This window comes from Carcharodon carcharias, chromosome 4 (genome assembly GCF_017639515.1).
Source record: "Carcharodon carcharias isolate sCarCar2 chromosome 4, sCarCar2.pri, whole genome shotgun sequence".
Lineage (NCBI taxonomy): Eukaryota > Metazoa > Chordata > Chondrichthyes > Lamniformes > Lamnidae > Carcharodon > Carcharodon carcharias.
This window is the reverse complement of record NC_054470.1, coordinates 106,830,586-106,848,386: the sequence shown is the minus strand read 5'-3', so window position 1 is coordinate 106,848,386 and position 17,801 is coordinate 106,830,586. Positions and strand designations below refer to the sequence as shown.

Genomic DNA, 17,801 nt, shown 5'->3' with positions numbered 1-17,801 from the left:
TCTGCCCATGGTAGACACTGGATGAGTGACTATGGAGGTGGCATGAGTGTATGAGGAGGCAATAGGGGTGAGTGGAGGGCATGATTAGGCATTGAGTTGGCAGGGAGGTATGAGGGGCCATGATGGTTGAGTGAATGGGTGTGAGGGGTGAGTGCTAGAGGATCTAGCAGCTTCTAAAACAACTGGGACAGAATCCCAGAGAACCAAGTTGGACTTCTAACCAGCAACCTCAGCATTTGCCTGCCCTCCCCCTCCTCCCCCTAGGCTTCTGGAGTTGGGGGCCCAAATCCATCCCGCTTCCACCCAGCACCCCGCTACACCAAAATAACAACTGAACCTATTGGGGTACCTTTTATTGAGGTCGGTCCGGCGAGTTTGGAAATTTCCCGACTCAAGCTACCCACCTTGGTAGCCAAAATCCAGCTTTAGCCTTTAATTGACCTTTAAAGAGCCTTAATTGGCTACTTGCTGCTTGCAAGAGGGTACCTCTCCCACAGCCCCTCCCCCATCTCACCTCTGGAAAATGTCCTTGGGGCCGGACGGTGCCAAACTGGTTGGTGCGTAGAATTCCACACTTGCTGACCTCTGTGCTTGTCCCCATCAAGGCCTAATGATTCAGCCTGTTTGTTTCCAAGGGTCTGCGGGACTTCAACTTTTCACCATATATACTAATTACTTGGTTGGAGGAATAAGGAGATAGAAATTGAACATTGTTACGGGCATAACAAGTCTAATTTTTGGGAGCCAATGTTCTTGAGACTGCAGACACCTGATAAAAAGAAGAAAAGAGGCTTGGATGTCAATTTGCACAAATCAAGAAAATATAATGTTCAGGCTAAAAAAAAACTACACAGAAATGTTAACGAAATATTATTTTATCTCAATGGGGTTGGAATACAAAAGTGAGCAAGTGATTCTTCAGATGTACAAAGGCTTGGCCAGATCCCAAATGGAGTACTGCGCCCAGATTAGAACACCACACCTTCTTTTCCTATTCGTTCATGGATGTGGGCGCCACTGGAAAAGTCAAAATTTATTAACTATCCCCAAATGCCCTTGTGAAAGGGGTGGTGAGCTGCCTCCTTGAACTGCTTTAGTCCATGTGGCGTGGGTGCACCCGCAGTGCTGTTAGGGAGGGAGTTTCAAGGTTTTAACGCAGTGATAGTAAAGGAATGGTGATATCGTTCCAAATCAGGATGATACGCAGCCTGAAGGGGTTCTTTCAGGTGCTGATGTTCCCTCCCATGTGCATGTCTGCTGCCCTGGTTCTTCTGGGTGGTAGAGGTTGTGTGTTTGCAAGGATAGCTTGCTTAGAGACAGTTCATAGTGGATTCAAAAAAATGAGCTTAAAGGGGTTAAATTCTGAGGCTATCTTGCATCGACCTGGTCAGGCATCCATGAGCTTAAAAGGTTGAAGTGTGATAAAATCAAGGGGCAGAAATTTCCAAGCCAGTTGGTGTCAGGCACGTTTGGTGGCGTTAGCGGACAATACAGCGCAATTGGTTTTACAATGGTGTTAAACTAGTTCACGATCGTCCGCTCAGCCCACCTATGGAGGGCTGCATTTCACGCCATCGGGAACCTCATTGTAATACATCAACATGTCATTATTAGGCCAGCCCGCTGGATCATCCGTCCACATCGGCAGGAAAACATGGTGATGTGTTCCACAACAGCATATAAGCAACGTGCACTTGGCGGGTTGCACTTTGAGGGGGACTTGGAGGTGAGTACCTAGTAATGTTGTGCAGTGCTCGCCAGGGTTGCCTGTTGCATTTCAAGCTTGAGGGGCACTGGGAGGTTGGGGTTAAGTGCATCCCTGTCATTGAGGCAACTTGTGGAGGGTCAAGGGCTGCCCTGACGTTAAGGCAACTTGGGGGGGTGGTGTAGGTCATGGGCCTGTCGTTGAATATAGCGCACAAGCATTCGAGGTGGGGGGGTAGGATGGGGAAGGGAAGTGGCCACACATTGGAAAACCTCTATAAAATGACCATTGCACTGCATCTGAGACAGTTCGGGAGCAGCCACATTAATATGATTGGAGTCAGGCTTCTAGCTTACCTGCCCACTCAAGCAATGCAGAGAGATCAAAATGCTGACAGTACCATTCCCAATCCCTTCCTGCCCCATCCAATGCTCCCCCCATCCCCCCAGGTACAGACTGCAAAATTATGAACGTTTTAGTGGACCGCAGAACAGTTGGACGACTGCACATGTTGTACAATTTCCTCGCTAAAGCTGGCCATAGAGCAGTCACTGGTGGAGGCGCTCACAGCCCCTTGCAATGTTATCATCCTGGTTTGGACCTGTCTCCCCCATGGTTGAAGCTAACAGTGCAGCCTTGCAGTGCATGTTAGGAGAATGCCTGCACCTGAGCTGAGAACACAGCATGCAGTCCAATGGGCAAAGCTGCTGCCAATTGGTCGGGTGGCCTGGGATGAAGGTCGTGGAATTTCTGGCAGCCGTGCAGTGCACTAATCTCTGGCCATCTAAGATGTGGCCAGCACTCTTTGGGGAGCGTTAAGGGGCCTTCACACTTAACCAGGACAAATGCTCTCTTTCTTCAATATTGCAAGAAGAATACACCAGGATCATGGAGCCTGGTGAACCTGCTGTATGCTTGATGGCCTACAGAGAGTGAAGGCAATCGAGGAGAGAGTGACTGAGGCTCCTCACTGCACAGAGGCAGGAGCAGCAACCTCAGGAAGGAGGGGCAGCTGGGGCTTCTACACACTCTGCCCAAGAGCCACAGTGAGCCATTGTTGGTCTGCACCTAGCAACATCCAGGGTCTACAGAAGTCACCCGTCATTCCTACAGATGACCGAGAACCAGTGTTGCTGAAGGCTGCACGTGTCTAGGGAACTGGTCGATCACATCTGCCAATAACTATAGGATTTCATGCCACAGCGACATGGAGGGCATCCACTGCCCATGGCTGTGAAAGTGACTGCGGCGCTCAATTTCTATGCCAGTGGCTCCTTTCGGGACTCCACAAGTGACCTCTGTGCGATCTCACAAGCCTCCATCCTCAAATGCTTCCATGGGGTCACAGATGCCAGCTTTGCAAGGCACACAACTTTGTGCATTTCACCCAGGACCAGGGCAGCCAGGATGTAAGAGCAATTGGATTCACCCAGGTGTCAGGTTTCCCACAGGTTCAGGGTGCAGTCAACTGCACTCATGTGGTGCTCAGGTCTCTGTTGCTACACAGGGTGAATGACATCAGCCGCAAGGGATTCCACTCACTGAATGTGCAGCTGTTGCATGACCACCACAAACGCATCCTCCAGTTGTGTGCACATTTCCCAGGGAATGTGCATGATTCCTATATCTTCAGTCAGTCACAGATCCCTGACATCTTCCAGGGTCCAAAGAAGCTGCAGGGATGGCTCCTTGGGGACAAGGGCTACTCGCAGAGGACGTGGCTGATGACATCCGTGCGGAGGTCTCAGACTGCAGCAGAACGATGGGATAATAGGGCTCATAACTGTAGCTCACAACTTGGTGGAGCAGACCATCAGGATGTTGAAGATGTGGTTCCAGTGCCTGGACTGGTCTGGTGGAGCCCTGCAATACAGTCCGCAGAGGGTGTCATGCATCATCGTCACCTAGCGCTGCAACAGGGAGACGAGCTGGCTGAGGAGGAAATGGAGGAGCTACACATCTCCTCTGGTGAGAAGGATGCCAACAGGGATGAGGGTGAGGAGGTCCTTGGAGGCGACAATGACAGGGATGAGGCCCTCGCACAGGCCAGACGTGGCAGGCACGCTCGGGAGGCCCTTGTAGCTGCTAGATTTGTGGAGGATGATGACAACATGCAGTCAGGTGACCCCATAGATTCTCACATTGCATCTGTGAATGTTTGACTCCAGTCTGGCTTATGGTAGCAGGAATACCCTCTGTAATAGTGCTCTTGTCATAGAGACACAGCAGAGGCCCTAATAATCACTCGATTGCAGGAGGATGATGACAACATGCAATGAGGACAGCGAGATCTTCACATAGCCTCTGAGAAAGTCTGAATTCTGTCTGGCCAAGGGCAGCTCACAGGGTTATATCATAGAGATGCAGCCCAGAAACTTTAAAAGCATCTGATCCTTTGTCCCCCTTCAACACTTGAGCCCTTCAGGAGCACAACATCAGCACTTACAGATGCTGAAGAGATGGGGGGCAGCCCATTTTTAAAGGTGCTGAGAGCACACAGAGAGAATGACGGAACTCTGTGATGCCTGCCCACAACATTCTGGCAGCAATGACAAGCACCATTGAGGTGCAGTCATCAGTAATGTGTCCAGGGAGTGCGAGGCCGGACCTTCACTTTGATCTTAAGGCTGCACAGAGCACAGAGAAGAGGTGCTGGACTGAGACACCTGCCTTTATCTTGTGCTGAAAGATTTCACATCTGAGTGACAAGAACACTGCTGATCAGAACATGGAGGCAGGGAGACATCCATGGGAGTTTATTGACAATAGTGAAGAGTATGTACAAGTGATTAACACCCACCGTACCCAGGCTGTGCATCTAATTTTTCTTAACTTTCCCATTCCTGCTGCTACGTCTTGGTGCTCCCCGGACATCCACAACGGAGGTGGAGGCAGCCTGCTAATTACAATGCCCTGTCTCTGATGACCTTGGAGGGCCAAGACCTAGAGGGCCCTGGCCTGCTTTTGGGGTCCTGCTCTGCTGCAGTGGCACCCTCCTCCGCCTGTGAAGCTGGAGCTGCTGAGGTCACAGAAATACGGGATTCGGTTAGGCCTGCCACTCTCAGAGTCACCTGGATGGATAGTCCTGGAGTGTGCACCTGCTGATCCTCCTCCCTTTTGGTGCCTGGGGGCCCCAGGTTGACTCCTTGAGGAGCAGGGGTGGTTGGAGTGAGATCGGGCTGCCCTGCACCCCTCTCACATACACGCTGGCTGAGGAGGAGATGGAGGAGCTGCACATCTCCTCTGATGAGGAGGATGCCAACAGGGATGAGGGTGAGGAGATCCTTGGAGGTGACAATGACAGGGATGAGGCCCTCGCACTGGCCAGACGAGGCAGGCGCACTCAGGGGGCCCTCGTGGCTGCTAGAGTTGTGGAGGATGATGACAACATGCACTGAGGACACCCCATAGATCCTCACATTGCATCTGTGAACGTTTGACTCCAATCTGGCTTAGAGCAGCGTGAATACCCTCTGTGATAAGGCTCTTGTCATGGAGACACAGCAGAGGCCAATTATAGCATCAGCGATGGAGTTCAGCCCACTCAGCTGTGCAGGAGCAATGTCCTGGACCAAGGCCTCCATGGCGGCCGTCATCCTACCAACATTAACCTCGGTACATTGGCATGCCAGTGCTATCACCTCAGTCTGAAGACAGGTGGACTCCTCCATTGTGCCTTGCAATCTGAGGAGTGCAGTGGACATCCCTTCCTGATGTTCCCGAGCTTGCCTTTGCAGCTCCAGCAACTGTGACGCGACCGAGTCTACAAGCTCGTTACCTGACTCGGACCCAGCAAATTTCTGGCCCCAGCAGTCCTCCGAATGCCAGAGACGTGGGAAGTCCCTGCCGCCACCTGCTGTGGATCAGACAGTGTGATGTGCTCACCAGATTGTGATCCCGAGGCTATTCTAAAGCTGGGTCCCACCGAGGTGTGTGTCTCTGCACTGTTGGAAGGTGTGAGTGAGCGCTGTGATGGGTCTTCAGGGAGGTTCCTTCAGATTCCTCTTCAGAGGTTTCCTCGGGGCTTGATTAGAGGCCCTGGGTCATGGATTCTGTCGGCTGTTTCCCAGATGTGCCTGCGAAAACAAGGAGAGATAATTAGTGCATAGCACTGGCCTGTGAAACAGGACACATCACTCACGGTATAGTTGTCTGATGGATGTTGCACTGCTGGATCCTCACTTGGCAGAGCAATGCCAACCTCACGGTCAGCACAGGGCCGGTCCAGATCCTCACCGGCCAGCTTGATGACTCTGTTTTCAAAGTCAGGGAGGACCTTAATCTCAGGCATTCCTCCACCGGTCTGCAACCTCTCCCTGTTATTGTCTGGCAGCTTGTCCTACGTGAATAGAGATGGAGAGAGTGTAAGAAGGACGCCTGCCAGGCCAGATAATAAGTACGCCTGGCATGTGTGTGTGATGAGTGGTCCCATAGATGGGATGGAGACAATGAACGTGTGTGTGAGAAAATGAATGGCAATGTCCCTTGAACTGGCCCTATGGATGTGTGATAGGTTTGTGAGTGTGTGAGTTGAGAGTGATGAGAAGAGTGACTTACCCTGGTGGAATGAAGGAGATCATCCATACTCTTGTGGCACTGGGTGGCTGTTCTCTTTTGAAGGTCATTGGTACTGACCACTGCTGCCACCACCTCCCAAGCCTGGCTGGTGACGCAGCTGTCCATCCTGCAGCCAGAGTGGGGGTAGAGAATGTCCTGGCGGGACTCCGCTGTGTCCAAAAGGCATTCCAGAGACGTGTCACTGAAGGGGGCGGCTGCAGCCCTTTTGCCTTTTAGGGCCATCCTGTCTTCCGTTCAGCAGTCGTGGTCTGGAAGCACTGAGCATCTGACTTTAATATGGCTCCGGTGTGATGGGGCGGCCAGTTGATGATGGGCAGGTGAATGAGAACCTGCCCGCCATCGAAACAGCGTGTTTCCAGGGAGTGCATAAATAATGTGGCGGGTTTGGGATGATACGGCGTGAAAACCCGCCATCGCGACTGACAGGTAATTACCCACCAGCTACTGCACTCACTGCGTATCTGGGACAATTCCGTCCAATGTGTTTGATGATGGAACTCAATACGATAGTTATAGAGAAATTGTTCAGCCTGGGGTCTTCTCAATCAAATAAAACTTTCACATTGCCATCCCTGTTCCCGGCAGGCTGGAGCTGTTGAGCTTCCAAATGTCACCCACCCCCACCAAAATCTCGATATTTTCAGAAGGCAAGCTAAAGAGCTGCTTAATTAGATTAATGTATCTGTTTAACAATGCCGGGGTCTTCACTTACCCACCTTCCCCTCCCCCGTGGCTCAAGAAATTACAGTCAAAGGGACCATATAGGTTCGAAATGAATGTTAATAATGACCTCAATTTTCACAGAATTGCATGCTGGGACTGTTGCGGGTTGTAGATTTATGCAGAAGTCCAGGTTTCCTGAATGTGTGGAGATTTTTCGTCTCTGAAACATTTTCTTCAGATTCCCCTTCTGATAGCTAGGATGATTGACAGACTGAGCCACATGCTGACAGGCTGACTGACAGGTTGATTGACAGGCTGATTGACAAGTTGATTGACAGATTGACTGACAGGTGGATAGGCAGGTTGGCTGACAGGATGATTGACAGGCTGACCGACAAATTGATTGACAGGCTGCTTGACAAGTTGATTGGCAGATTGACTGACAGGTGGATAGGCAGGTTGCCTGGCAGGGTGATTGACAGATTGACCAACGGTTGATTGACAGGCTGACTGGCAGGTTGATTGACAGGCTGAGAGGGTGGCACCGAGAGAGGTTATGTTCATGCATCAAGTGAGGGTCGGCAGGTGCCAGGGGGAAATTGTGCAGGAAATGGTGGTCAGTGGCAGCGGGAGTTTATGGTCAGGGGCAGCTGTGGTAGGAAGGAGATTGTGGTCAGTGGTAGATCATGGCTGGCGGGGTAGATTACGGATGCAAAGAGATTGTGGTCTGTGAGATGTGATGGTTAGGGGTAAAATTCTTTAGTGGAACAAAGTCCAGAAAGCCCTTCTGCCTATTCATACTGATGTTGCTGGAACAATAGAATAAAAGATTTACATTCCCCAGCATTGGCACATTCCACTTTAGTAAGTGTGGAGATCATCAAAACCTTGAAATGTAAAAAGAATCTGGAGTGTATTCTGCCAGTTAATAGTTTGTTGAGACAAATAGACAGAAGTGGCTGGGCTCATGTTGGGGTTAAGCCAATGTCAAGAAGCCAGCAGTCACAGGAGATATACAAATTTAATGTAACACAAGGGTTTCATTGAACCTAAGATGCCTTTGAAATATAGGCAGGCCTGAATGAGAAGCAGAGAAATGATGGGAAACACACAAAATCATGAATCACAATGAATTACTTTTAGCCCAGCTTTGGAGTTACACCTGAAGAATGAGGAGAAAAGATATTCATTGAAATACATGGAAATTGCAACATGGAAGCAAGCCATTTGGCCCACCTCCCTCGTGTTTTCCCTCCTACTATCCACTTTGAATGTTTATCAAAGCTCATAGAACAGTTAACATTTTTATTTTGCCAGAAAACTTAGAATCCATGCTAAAACTCAAGACACTAATATATAGTTATAGAAAACTCTACACACATTAATTATAAATTAGGCTACATTCATTCTCTCTTGAATATACTCTGAGAATATTTGATGTTTATGTAGGGGTGGAATAAATAATGGTGACTGGTTCAAATAACAGGGTAATTTATATTCATACTAAATGTTAACAAATTATCCAAGGTAGTGAAAGCCATTTATGTTGGGGTATAACACTGATTTATGATGCTCAATGCATGAATCGTATTCAATAGAACATGATTGTTTTCTAAGGAGAAAGGTAAGGCTACAATTAGGTGGATGGTAATTAAATATGACACAACTCTCTCCACCTCAGGGTCAATGAAATAGAGTGTGAATTAGAGACACTGCAGCACATAAGGTAGAGGAGAGGTTTTTGGGCAGTTAGCTCCAATCTTCAATCATGTCTCATGGAGAGATGCAGGTTCTAGAATGGGGTCAGTGTGATCAACAGTGCACACATTTAGAGGAACCCAGGTGCGATAGAGAATGAGCAATTACAAAAATTTGCTCCTTTCCAAAGTCCTTGCTACCTGTGAGGACAGGCATAAAGACTCTTGGAAGTACAGCCAAAATGTGGACCATGGCACCTTGGAGCAGGAAGCTATCAAAATTAGGGAGGAAGAGGAGGGAAAGTCTAACGTGGTAGTTGTAGAGAATGCAATAATTAGGGGTACTGAGAGCATCCTCTGTAAGCAGGATCCAGAGCCTACATGGTATGTCACCTATTTGATGCCAAGATGAAGGAAATCTTGGGTTGACTTGAAAAGACATTGGAAGGAGAAGGGGAGGATCCAGTCGCTGTGATATATGTTGGGACCAACAACATTTAGAAGTGTAGACAAGAGGCCTTCTTTGGAGAGTACCAGGAACCAGCATCTAGATTAAAGGACAGGACCTCAAGTGTTATAATTTCTGGAGACAAAAATAGTTGTTTTTTGGTGCAGCGGGCCTTCATTTGATTGGAGCACTCCCATGATACCTTCCCCCCAACATGCACTCCTGTTTGGAAAATCTAACCTCTATTCAACAATATGTTTATATTTTTCTAAGCAAGAAACTTAGAATTTTCTGCAGCATATTTAAAGACAGAATCAGAACATATCGAAGAGGAAATGGTGATGTAAATTTGAAATTTCAAGTCAATGTAACCTCGTATGAATTCATTCATTCGTAAATTCGAATTAAGTGATGTCAAGTACACACAATGAAACATTATTGATTAAGCAAGTAGAATTGGTTCAGTACTCCAGTATTGGTGCACAGGGATCAGTTGCTTTGCTTTGGCTTACTAGGCATTAGTATGTCCTACTTAATAAAATTGAATTCAATTTCAACATTAATTTGATCATTTATCGCTATATGCAAATTGAACATACTTGAAATTGAGAAAACTAATTTAAAACAGTTATTGCAATGTGTGTTTTCTTATTAGTGGCTAGATGATAAAAATGGACTATTAAATCCATAGTGTGCCTGCCTTCCAGCAAATCAGTCCCCACTGGTTGGCATCTGAGTCAGTGGCAACCCAATTCCCTATAGGGAACTCAATTTTCCCTACCTGGCCACAAATCGACCATCTAATTCATAGAAGTTACAAGATGGCTTGTGTAAATGATAGAAATATGCCTCTCTGAACAATTGGGGGTGCTGTCCTAAGGTTAGACTTGATGTATGTCATAAAAACAGAAAATGCTGGAAAAACTCAGCAGGTTTGGCAGCATCAATGGAGAGAGAAATGGAGTTAATGTTTTGAGTCCATAGGACTCTTCTTCAAAGCCAAAGAGAAGTAGAAAAGTGATGGATTTTATACTGTTTAAGAGGGGGGTGGAGCAGATGGAGCAAGATAGAAGGTCATCAATAGGTGGGAGCTGAGGAGTGACTGACAAAGAGCTCATGGACACAAGTCAAAGGGAGTGTTAATGGTAGTGGTAAAGACTAAAAAAGATGCTAATAGTGGCATAAGGTAAGATAGCAGAATTTTAATAGCAGAACAAAGGTCATAGCTCTGTGAAAGCACAACATAAAAACAGATGGCCCTTTAGGGGTGTAGGGAAGCAGGGGAGTGGTTGTTGGGGGAAAAGGATTTTAAAAATGAATAAATGAAAATAAATAAAAACTAAAAATAAATAAAAAATACAATTAAAATTTTTAAAATGGATTAAAAAAGGGGTAAAGATGGAGGAGAGAGTTCCTGTTCTGAAGTTGTTGAACTCATTGTTAAGCCCTGAAAGCTGTAAGGTGCCTAATCAGAAGATGAGGTGCTGTTCCTCCAGTTTGCATTGAGCTTCACTGGAACATTGCAGCAGGTCATGGGCGAACATGTGGGCATGAGAGCAGGGTGGTGTGTTGAAATGGCAAGTGACAGGAAGGTCAGGATCATGTTTGCTGACTGAGCAAAAGTGTTCCACAAAGCAGTCATATGGACGAGACCACATTGGGAGCAGCAAATACAGTAGACCAAATCCAAGAAGATGCAAGTGAAGCACTGCTTCACCTGAAAGGAGTGTTTGGGGCCTTGGATGGTAAAGAGATAAAGAGGCAGGTGTTGCAACTTCTGTGATTGAATGGGAAGGTGCCGTGGGAAGGGGATGAGGTATTGGGGGTGATGGAGGACTGGACCAGAGGTGTCACAGAGGGAATGGTCCCTACGGAATGCTGACAGGGAGGTGAAGGGAAGATGTGTTTGTTGGTGCTATTATGCTGGATTTGGCGGAAATGGCAGAGTATGATCCTTTGTATGGGGAAACTATGGAGTGAAAAGTGAACCATTCATGGTTCCAGGAGGGAGGGGAAGAAGTGAGGACAGAGGTGTGGGAGATGGGTCAGACATGGCTGAGGACCCTGTCAACCACAACTGGTGGGATCTCCTGCTTAGGAAAAAGGAAGAGATGTCAGAAGTGCCATTTTGGAAGGTAGCATCATCGGAACAGATGTGACGGAGGCGGAGGAACTGAGAAAATGGGATGGAGTCCTTACAGGAAGCAGGGTGTGAAGAGCTGTAGTCGAGTTAACTGTGGGAGCCCGTGGGCTGACAATGAATATTGGTAAACAATTTATCACTAGGAATGGAGACAGAGAGGCCAAGGAAGGGAAGGGAAACATCGGAGATGTACCATGTGAAGGTGAGAGAGGGCTGTAAATTGGAAGCAAAATCAATCAATTTTTTGCAGGTCCAGACGAGAGCATGAAGTTGCACCAATATAGTCATTAAGGTACCTTAAAAAAGGTTGTGGGAGGGGCCCTGAGTAGGACTGGAACAAGGAATGTTCCACATACCCTATGAAGAGACAGGCATAACTAGGGCCCATGCGGGTACCCATGGCCACACCTTTTATTTGGAAGAAGTTTGACAAGTTAAAGGAGAAAGTGTTCAGTGAGAGAACAAGGTCAGCCAGGTGGAGGAGAGTGGTGAAAGGAGATGGGGATTGTTCGGGCCTCTGTTCAAGGAAAAAGCAGAAAGCCCTCTAACCATTCTGGTGCGGGATGGAGGTGCAGAGGGATTGGACGTCCATGGCGAACAGGAGGCTTTCACTTTGATGTTTGTCATTGGGGACAAAGTAGAGGGAGCTTTGCTCTGCATCTAACAATATTATACCTAGACTGTTGGTGTTTGATGGTTGTAATGGGCTTATGAAATTAAAAAATTAAATTCCCCGGAACTAATGTCCTTCACCTTGAATGTAAAAAACCTTCATGCTCAAAAAATTAAAAATGTAAGCAGCAATATGGCATTGCATGCATGATTTTCTTTTTATTCTTTTAAATTTTCTGTCTCTGCTCTGATCTCTCATTTATTTTGACACAGGATTTTTTTTGTCCCTTTATACCATCTGTCACGTCTGCATCCCGTTACAAAGCATTCATTGTGCATCGTCTTTCTTTATCCTTGCATACTGTCTTTTATTCTCAACTTTGTACCTTTTACATCCATAATCTCATTTTGTCCCTTGTCTCAATCTTTTATTTAATCAAAGTTTGCCTTCCCTCGTGTTTATCTATCACTTTATCGCTTTCACATTCACTCTCAGAGAAAGAGATGGAGAAAGATATATCTATATATATATATTTATATATATATAGTTGGAGAGGTGTATAGTGAACAACAATAGCTATTATTTATATAATGCCTTTAACATAAAAGTCTGCTTCACAGCAGAATTATAAAACAAAATATGACTGAAGAGTCAAATCAGAAGAGATTAGGGAAGATGAAGAAAAGCTTGTCAAAGCATTAGGTGTTAAGGAGCATCTCAAAGAAGGAAAGAAAGGTACTTTATCCCCCTCCCTCCCTAACCCTAACCTCACAACCCCGCCCCTACCCCCCGGGCTGCTGCTGGGAGGCTGGCTTCATTTAACTGGTGGTCTTCCAACATGATGAGGGATCTGTTGCCAGTATGCCTGGGAGGATGGCCCTTAATAGAGCCTGTACATCTTTAAATTGGCTGCCCATCACATTGTGGCAGGGAGCCTGCCCGATTCTGGTTCAGCTCTTGGTAAAGTTTTCCCAGGAGATGGTTGGAGATCCGATCTATCAAGGCTCCCCAGAATTTTACCTGGACCACCTGCCTCTGCATATCCCTCCTAACGGCCATTAAAATTCAGCCCAACGACTTTGCTCTTCCCGATATTTAATTGGAAGAAATTTGTGCTATTTCAGGATTGTGTGCTGGACAAGCAAACTTAGAATTTATGTATAGTGATAGAGAACAAGATGTATGTATGCCAATGTCTTTCCATCTGTCTCTCTGGGTGGAATTTTCTGTACCTGTTGGCATCGGGCGCCATGGCGGGCATGAGCGGACAACACGGTGGGAAGGCCAAAAATCAGCTTCACGCCGTTTTAAAATCAGTTTGCAATCATTTGCTCTGTCCATCAATAGTGGGTCCCGTTTCCCGCCGCTGCACGTTGGGAACTTTGTTTTCATGCATCCTCATGTCATTATAAGCCCTGCTCACCGGAATCATCCCACCACATCGGCAGGAAAACACGCCAGTGTAGAACCCCACATTTTGGCAAGTGTGACGTGCAGAAGTCGGGACTTACCACTCACATCGCGGACATCCAAGGAGCGGAAGATACTGGGGCCCAGACCCTGGAGGACCATGCATCACATGCTGGGCGGATTCTGATGGACATGGATCTGCCACGAAGCAGCTCACGGAAGGTGGAATGTCACCTTTCAGGGTCTGCTTCAGGTCTGTGACAGACTATCGTCAAGGGGATGGAGTGGAAGGCCCAGCTGTGACTGGGAGATGAAGGTGTGTCAGGGGGAGGTGAGGCAGGGAGAGGGAGAACGATGGTGTTGAGGGCCTGAAGTTGGGAGGGGGAAGGGTGTACAGGGGGAGGAGGGTGTAATGTGGGACAATGCGGCAACTGGGGAGGTTGGTGTAAGGGGGAGGAAGGTGTAAGGGAATGAGTTTGGATGGGGGAAGGAATTCGGAGGGGTGCTGGACTTCAGGGGAGGAAGGAGTCTGGGGCGAGGAAGGAGTAAGGGCAGAGGAAGGGGTAAGGGTAGAAGAAGGAGTAAGGGTGGAGGAAGAAGTAAAGATGGGGGGAAGTTCAGGTAAATATGCAAGAGGGGATTGGTGGAGAAATGACTGCCTCCTGGGGAGCAAACCAAGTATTGTTGGGTGGCCGAGTTGTACTAATTAATGATAGAATTGATCTGCAGTCAATTCTTGGGTGGAAACTTTAAGATTATTTACAATATACTCAGCAGCAACTACACATGTGCTTTCAACTCCAAATCTATCTCTGCGCTGACTATTGAGGTAGCCTTCACCACTCAACTATTGGTCACTACAGATCATGTGATCTTCCTTAACAAAAGGTACATTACTCACTAAATAAAACCATAATTACTACATTCCTCCCCCTTTAACTCGGGTATACATATTATATTTACAAATACATATTTTTCAAGACAACATAATATTTACACTGGGTAAGGAATTTATAGGTTCAGTCTTTCAGGTGGATTCCTGGTATGTGTTGAAAGTCGCAGCTCTACACCTTCAGATTCCTTTTCCAGAGCTGCCTGAGCATCAGGAGCTTCGGTGGGCACTTGCGTTCTGTATCCTCAACTCTTACAGGAACATCAGACACGTCAGTCCTGGGTTGAGTATCTTCAACAGGAAACACAGACCAGGCCATGATCACTGGCCTTGTCACCTGGGACCAAATCTTGGTGATTTGTCTTTTTCTTCCTTAAGTGGTCCACATGTTTATGGATGATCCAGCTTTCCGCCTCCATGTGGTAAGATAGAGGTCCAGTCACGGCACTTATTTCGCTTGTAACCAATCTGGTTATTCCCAGAAGTTTTTCACACATACCGGCTCTCCCACGGTAAATTTGCTCTCATGGTTATGCCAATTGTGTCTTGTTTTCTGGCTTCCTTGACTCCGTTCCAGCTTCTCCTCTAAATTCAGCACTATTAAGCTTAATCTCATCCTGAGACAGCATTTCAAGAATAACTCCCCAAGTGTGACATCTGTTGTTGTGTGAGGGCTGGTCCTGTAAGGAAAAAGAAAGCGTATTAGCTCGGTTGCCAAGGAAACGCCAGTTAGCTTTCTCATGACTGCCTTGAATACTTGAACTGTACTATCAGCCAGTCCATTTGAGGAAGGGTGGTATGGTGCAGTTTTCACATGAGTGATACTGTTCAGCCTGATAAAGCATTGAAACTCAGCACTAGTAAATGCTGTGCCATTATCAGAAACAACTACTTCTGGTAGTCTGTGAATGGTAAAACTCTGACGTAGTTTCTCAATTGTAGCAGCCGGCTTGGGTGACTTCACCTCATATACATCCAACCATTTTGAATGGGCGTCAACAATGAGCAGGTAAGGTCCAACATCATCAATGTGTAACTGCACCCAGGGTCTATCTGGCCACTCCCATGGGTGTCATGGAGCTGTCACTGGCAACTTTTGCAGTTGCTGACATTGCACACAGTGCTTTACTAAACTCTCTATTTCACCATCCATCCCAGGCTGCCACAGATAGCTGCGTGCTATGGTTTTCATTCGGGAACTTCCTGGATGGGCACTGTGCAGTTCAACTAAAAGTGGCTCCCTTCCCTTTGGAGTAACGATCATTCATGCTCCCCACAATAAGATGCCATCCTGGCTGGTTATTTCATGTCTTCTGTTGAAGTACGGTTTCATTTCGGCAGATACAAGTGCTACGTGATTGTGACCAACCATGTATCCCTTGTTCTCATACTTGAGATAGGACTGGGTCCTGGCCTATCCAGTCTCTGATCTGCCGAGCACGTACCGGCGAGGAATCTAAGAAATTTAACAGTATAACAAGTTCCTGTGGAACTGGGATGTGCTCATTACTTTCTTGTATTGGCAAACAACTAATGTCATCGGCATTAGTGATTTTATTGCCGGGCCTGTGTATGATAATGTATTTATATGCTGCCAGAATTAAAGCCCATCATTGTATTCTTGCTGAAGCTATGGATGGTATAGCCTTGTACTTACTAAACAGTCCTAGCAATGGTTTGTGGTCTGAAATGATTGTAAAATGGAGGCCTTGTATGTACTGGTGAAATTTCTTGACACCAAAGATGATGGGCAGGCCTTCTTTTTCTATCTGTGAGTATCCTTTTTCCGCTGTGGTGAGCTTTCTTGTTATATACCCTATTGGCCGTTCCGTGCCATCATCCATCCAATGAGAGAGCACTGCTCCCACTCCATAGGAAGCTGCGTCACATATCAGCACCAATTCTTTTGCTTGGTCATAATGCACTAATAGATGTGTGAGTGTAGATTGTGTGAGTGCAACAATTGTCTCACCTTTATAAAAGCTTCTTTCTGGGGCACCTCCCAAAACCAACATTGGTTCTTTTTGAGTAGAGAATGCAGGAGGGGCAGCATCGTAGACAAATTGGGTAAGAACCACGCATAATAGTTGATCATTCCGAAGAACAATTTGAGCTCTGAGGCGTTCTTTGGTGCAGGGGCCTCTCTTATGGCTCTCACTTTCTCCTCAACTTGGTGGAGGCCCCATGAATCAATCTGGTGACCCAGATAGATAACCTCAACCGCTTGGAATGTGCACTTTTCTCTTTTTAAACGCACTCCAGCTTGCAAGAAACATTTTAAGGCTTCTTGCAAGTTTGCCAAATGCTCTTTTTCAGTGAACCCTGCTACCTTCTAAATAGACTACAACTGGGGCAGTCCCTGCAGTAAGCTTTCCGTTTTTCTCTGAAAGATGGCACAAGCTGAGGAGACACTAACCCTATGTGTGTATTAATTGTGACAAATTCCCAGGAGGCATTATCCAACTCTAGTTGTTGAAAAGCATTACTCATGCCAAGTTTTGAGTATGTTGTCGCTCCTGCCAGCTTGGCATACAGGTCTTTGACTTTTGGAATGGGTTGCTTCTCTAGCTTAACTACTTTATTAACCATCAGTTTGTAGTCTCCACAAGTTCAGGCACCTTGGTCGGGTTTAAGGATGGGGACTATGGGTGCTGCCTGTTCTGAGAACTGAACACATTGCATAATGCCCAGTTTCTCTAGTCCGTTCAGTTCAATGTTGGCTTTTTCTCGCAGGGCATATGGCACCAGTCTTGCCTTCATGAAATGAGGGGTTGCTTCTGTATCCACATGAATCTTGGCCTGCAGGCCTTGGATTTTCCCCAGTTCATCCTTAAAGACGTTGGCATACTTTCGAAGTAGCTCTAGTAGCCCACTTGGTTTCAACTGGAAAATTTCAGACCATTCTTACTTAATCTCCTTTAACCAATTTCGTCCCAGGACGCTTGACCCTTCACCTGCTATTACCATCAAGAGTAGCTTTGTTGATTGGCTTCCATAATGGACAGTTACTCTGCTTATGCCTTTTACTTGAATGCCTTTGCCCATATATGTTTTTGGCTTGAAGACTGTTTTTTCTAAACTAATTGATTTCACCATTATTCAAATATCTGAAGGTATGTTCCCCAATTACTGTAGTGGAAGCTCCCATATCTACTTCCATTCTAACAGGTTTGCCATTTACTTTCACTGTGACAATTGTTGGTTCTGTTTTTCCAACTTTCAGATTAAACAACAAGTACATGTCTGAATTTGCTGTTTCAGGCTCTTCTACATTGTAGATTTAATTGGGTTTCTTCTTTTGTTTACAAACCTGCTTGAATCTTTCCTTGCATTGCCTCATCATATATCCATTTCTGTGACAATAGTAGTTTTTGATTTTTTTTAACGGCCAATCGCTAAAAGACTGATTGTGTCCGCCTCTATTAAAATTATTCTTTGATTTCCCCGCTAAGTTGTTTCTCTTTATTCTTCAGCTAGACGGGCTCTTTTGTGCTTCTCAGTAGAGTCTCACCTTTTTGTGCCACTTTCAAATAAGGTTTCCCACTAGATGTGGAAAATGACACCATTTTGCTTTTGAATCTCTTATAGCGCTTTCCATGCCCAACGCTATCTCTAGCGTCTTCTTGAAATCTAGATTCACTTCGGACAATAG

General features: G+C 46.4%; 1 long non-coding RNA gene across 1 annotated transcript in view; it reads left to right on the top strand.

The window, feature by feature from the left end:
* LOC121277020 overlaps positions 1–17,801 on the top strand; it is a 175,039-nt gene that overhangs the window by 2,072 nt on the left and 155,166 nt on the right. Inside the window, exon 2 of the long non-coding RNA XR_005942782.1 lies at positions 1,615–1,726. This is a non-coding gene — a long non-coding RNA (uncharacterized LOC121277020). The remainder of the gene's footprint in view (positions 1–1,614; positions 1,727–17,801) is intronic.